At 39.4% G+C, this 5,357-nt stretch overlaps 1 protein-coding gene across 2 annotated transcripts in view; it reads left to right on the forward strand.

The window, feature by feature from the left end:
* The window catches only part of MICAL2 (microtubule associated monooxygenase, calponin and LIM domain containing 2), a 112,235-nt gene that overhangs the window by 17,343 nt on the left and 89,535 nt on the right, over window positions 1-5,357 (forward strand). The window lies entirely within an intron of this gene.

Genomic DNA, 5,357 nt, shown 5'->3' on the forward strand with positions numbered 1-5,357 from the left:
CCCCTCCCACCTTCTTGTGCACCCCCAGCCTACTCGCTGGTGGGGTGGTGTGAGAGGCAGAAAAGGCCTTGACTCTGTGTAAGCACTGCTCAGCAGTAACAAAAACATCCCTGTGTTATCAACACTGTTTTCAGCCAAATCCAAAACACAGCCCCATGCTGGCTACTGTGAAGAAAATTAACTCTACCCCAGCCAAAACCAGCACAATTGGTTTTTTGTTTTGGTTTGGTTTGTGTTGTTTTTCATAAAATTTCCCCAACATCTCTATCACAGATCACTGTATTTTTCTCCTGATATAATCTGAAGCAACCTAGCTGGCTATTTTGCAATGTGACATCCTTTAAGCAGCTGACAGTTACCGGCTTATGCAGATGTTTTAGCACCCTAACAAAGCAGAATCTATTTACCAGCTGTACGCAGCCTGGAATCATTTGGCTTGAAAGACTGTGCATTAACTTAAATTTCTTTATCACTTTAGCTGACATTTAAGTTTCACTTTGCTCTGCAAAGTCTTAATCTGAAATCAAGTATGACCAAACTGAGAGTACATTTTCAGGGAAGGTGTTAGCACAGCAGTGCAGGAAGGAAATCTTATCAGCTTTGTTGAGCTCGGTCGGTTAGTTACAGAGAGTCGTTTGTCAGCAGAATCCAAAGCAGCAAAGCTGCAAGTACTAGCTAGGAAAATGAGGCCTGATCCAAAGCCTGTTGGAATTGATGCAAAACAATGTTTAATTACTTGATCCTTTTCTCTCTGAAGTCAGTGAGATGTTGACATTTATTTCAACAGGAGAAGTAGCTCTACGGCTTTGATATGTATTTCTCAGAGTAGTGACTTCTGCAAATCAAAGCAGAATCAAAACTGTATCTGAGCACACAAACCCGAATGTCAGAAATGAAAATACAAAATATCTGTGGAATAAACCCCATAGGGCACTGAGGACTCGGTGTTAATAAAATGAAGACTTTTAGTGATATTCCTTAGGGAAAAAATCCAAATATATCCCTATGGAAGACTAAATCTTTTAACAGCTGACTTAAAGACTGGCTACAACAAGGACAGAAAAAGAAGAAAATGCAACTCTTTGTAATAATGATTTATGCTACCTTTCATAATGTCCACCTTATTTGATTATCAAATCTTCTCAAAATTCAAATACACCTTACAAAATTATATGTGCCCCAAGAGAAGTTTCAAACTTCTTAAGGTTCTGGTTGTTGCTTTTCAGAACTCAAAGTGTTTCCACGATTTGTAATTACAACATCACCACAGCTGACATTATCCCTTACACGAAGTGAAATGACACTGAGATGTGACTCTGTTGTAGGAATAAATATGGGATTATAATTTTATGCCTTACTAAAATGAGAGTTATCCTAGAGAGCGTGAGGCTCATTTCTTCTGCCTTCAAAGAAGGAACTTTTTGATTCATGAACTGAAGATTTTGAAGAGGGTGGTACTGGCTAGCTGGGTACTCTCGATATGAGACTGCAGTTATCAAGTTGTCTTAGGAAATGAATCAGTTAGGAATAAATATGGGATTATAATTTTATGCCTTACTAAAATGAGAGTTATCCTAGAGAGCGTGAGGCTCATTTCTTCTGCCTTCAAAGAAGGAACTTTTTGATTCATGAACTGAAGATTTTGAAGAGGGTGGTACTGGCTAGCTGGGTACTCTCGATATGAGACTGCAGTTATCAAGTTGTCTTAGGAAATGAATCAGTAATGTTGAATGAATCAGTTAATGTTGAATGATACTGGGTGCAAGAGATCATCTTGTGCTCAGATTTGGTGTATTATTAGAAATTTCACATCAGTAAAATCCTTTTTAGCTTCAGGGAGATTTAACCAGCAACGACGTGATCCAAAGAGTGAAATTTCCTAGATTTGTGTCAGTAACCTGCATCAGACAAGCTCTATCTCCTTTTTGTCAAAATATCAGAGAAAATATTGATATATGGAAAAAAAACCTAAACAACTAACACCACCACCCCCCCCCACACACACACACCCAGAACCCAAACAACAGAATTTTTGCATTGAAGAAAGGAGGACTAATGTTACCAACCTGGGGATGTGTTACTGGCCAGGTGTGCTGTGGGATAGTTTGTTAGAGCTTGCCCTTTTAAAGGATAGAGGCAACACAGGGCAAATATAAATCCTGGCAGTCCTGTGCCAATGTGGGAGAGCTCTGCTGCTGTTACTGCAGCAGAAGCGGTGAGCGTATGAGAAATTGCTAATATGAGGAAGGTAGGGTGATGAAGGACCCATCCCCAAACTTCCCTAGCAAATGAACTTGTAGTCATCTGTGGAAAGAGGGCTAGAAAATGAGCTAGGTGTGTTTTGTTGGTACTTCTGTCTGTCTTTTTAATTAAGAAACAAGGATCCTGTAGTTTAAATATTCATTATTATTATCAATGAACCAAAATGTTTTGAACTGTTCCTCAATAGACATGTATAAATCTGTTAATGTGTTTAGAAACTTGAACAGAAATGTTGCTTAGAAGGTGTCTCACACTAGAATAGTTCCATTATATGCTAAGGGTATTATCTGATACATTCAGGATCGGGTAGGAAGGGCTATTTCCTGCACATGTGGTAAGAAAATCCAGCTATTCCAGGCTCCAGGAAAATTATATGCTCCCACATAAAGAATTCAGCTTCCTTTCCTTAGATCTGTTTTCTTTTCGTCAACCTATAAAGAAAAATTCCTTTAAAAGAACCACTCTAATGGCTTTATATGTTCATTTAAAACAAAAAGCATTACTGAAGGAAGAGAATATGAAAATTTGTATTTAACTACTGATTCTCACCGGAGATGAATATGATGACGAACTTCAAACCAAGAGCAGGGAAATACCTATGCTACCCATAATGGCCTTTCACATGATGTAGTAGAATGTCAAGGTTTCACCCTCATAAGCCCCCATAAGGTAAGGAAGTCTTATTACCTTCACCCTATAGATCACGAACTGATACACACCATGTATGCATGAATTCTCAAAGTCATAAAGGAGATGAGTGGTGGAGGAGGGAGTTCAGCATGGTCTCCTGAGACCCAGGCTGCAACATAACAACCAGACCGTCTTTTTTGTATAAAAAAGTTCAGTTAACTTTGAAGAAATCCACAATTAATCAGAAAAGATCAGACAGGTTGTTCAAATACCACAAGAAGGGCTTTTATTGTGTTGGATATGTAGATACTATTACATTTACAAGAATTTAAGTAGATGATAGGCTTGCACATGTCAGGAAAGGGAGTGCTTTACATAATCAGCCACAGCGAGGGGATGAACATCCTACAGCGGAGCTAGCAGGCATGGCTTTATACTAGTTGATAAGGCTGGATTGTTTTTCATAAGGGCTATTCTTATTCCTTTTTCCTATCCTTTCAACGGGGGAGAACAGGCTAGGACTGAACAAAAAAAAATCTGCAAAGCAGCTGCACTGTTAAAAATAATGGGTTAGGAACTTGGTCTCACTGGAAGGGGAGGCTGCGCAGCACCCAGGGAAGTCGCTATTTCCCTTTATGGTTGCATGTCCCACACTTCACATAAGGGAAGGTGGGCTAGGGTAGCCAACCGAGCCGCATGTAATGCCAAATTTGTGGTTCTGGATTAGTGTTTATTAATCTAATCTTTACTGAAGTGTTTTCATCTTAGCCCAGAGTGATTAGACTGTATCTTAGTTATGTTTTCCTCTGGAGAGAGGTAGGTGTGACTGTGAATAAAGAATTTCTTAATTCTGGTTAAGTAACATCTAATGAAACATAATTTAAAAAGATGGTTATGATAATAGTTAAGATCAGTGAGTGTGAACTATACATTCATCTTTTGGCCATTTTCAAAGCTCAAATATTTAAGGGCAATCAGTAAATATACTAATTATAGTTATTAGAATAGCAAGGTCCCTGGTGGTCTTCATGCAGCCCCTGATGTGTCTCCCTAGGGAGCACATAAAAATTTTGGAAGGACTTGGCAGGAGAGGGTTATCTTTTTATGGACTTACTTACCTACTAACTTCTTCTGAGAGGAGTGGAGGGAAGAGAACAGCTGGTAAAGGTGAAGAGAGATATGGGAGGCCAGTGCTGTAAGCATCTTTCCTAACCAAGAAGGAACATCTTTCCTAAAAAAGGAAGTTTTGGAATATTTCCCAGGAGGGGTTAAATTCTTTTTGACTTTGTATTTTCTGGTTCTCTGTGGAGGAATCTTGCTTTCATGTGGCTGTCAATGCTGGACTGAAACTAGGAAGTCTTTGTACAAATCATATAGATATTATTTCTTTCATACACACATCCCCCTTTGCTATCCACAGATCACTTTTGCTGGAAGCTTGCCAAGAGCATTTTCTCATTCCTTGTTCTTGCCTTCCTCAAGGCTGCTAAAGAAGATAGTCTTTTAGATAACAGGGAAACAGTATGCACCATTATTTCTATACTCTAGCTTTTATCACTTTGAGGAAAAAGTACATTTAATATCCCAGAGTTAAATGAGTGGGTAAACATACTGCAATTCGAAAGTTAATGATTGAGTAAAACTTGGGTTCAGCCAAGCACGATGCAAGTAGCTAGAAGACAAATTTCAACCCAAATGAGAGATATTTTCCACAACAAAATTCTTACCTTGAGGTCAACAAATTATTTTAGAGTTGGTTAAATGCTTGGCTCGTTAGAGATTCGGTTACATTCACCTGTGCATGGATAAATAGGGCCACATTCACACTTGTTTTCTCTCCATGTTTTCCAAAGCAACTTTAAATTTGGCTCAGAGCAGGCAAGTGTGAAAAAGGTCAAGTAGCTCATGTCATGGCAGACTAGGGTCCTGCTCCCTTGTTCTGCCATAGCCTTCTTCAAGGTCACTTAAGGTATAGTGTCTGTGTGGCACATGCCAAAATATTTATGAACGTTTTAAGTTACCTAAAAGTAGGTCTACTGAGGTTTTTATCAAACCTTTAGCAGATACGAGCTTTAGCTGCAGAGCATTTTACCCTTCCTGTTGCAGCAGTTCAAGTGAATCCTAATTGTTTTTCTTTGTTCTTCCTTTTTTCATAAAACTTCACTTCTACCGTTAGCAAGGTGTTGTTATTGTTGATGAAAGTCAAGGAGTTGTAGTGTAAGTGCTGCTATCTTGAACTTTCTTTCCAGCAGTTTTCCATTTGCTTGCTGACCTAAATCTTCTTAAATCTCCTGAATATATGACAAGCTTTAAGCTTCCTCAAATACAGAACCTAAACAGACAAGGGAAACCATTTCCGAGTTCCCTGTTTCACGCTCTGCCGGATGGGCTGACACACACACCGCTTCCCCAATTTACAGCTGGTACCTTCTCCACCGCCCCGCCCGTGCCCCCGCGCGGAGGCG

The sequence above is a fragment of the Aptenodytes forsteri genome, unplaced genomic scaffold (genome assembly GCF_000699145.1).
Source record: "Aptenodytes forsteri isolate BGI_AS27 unplaced genomic scaffold, ASM69914v1 Scaffold8, whole genome shotgun sequence".
In the NCBI taxonomy this organism is placed as follows: domain Eukaryota; kingdom Metazoa; phylum Chordata; class Aves; order Sphenisciformes; family Spheniscidae; genus Aptenodytes; species Aptenodytes forsteri.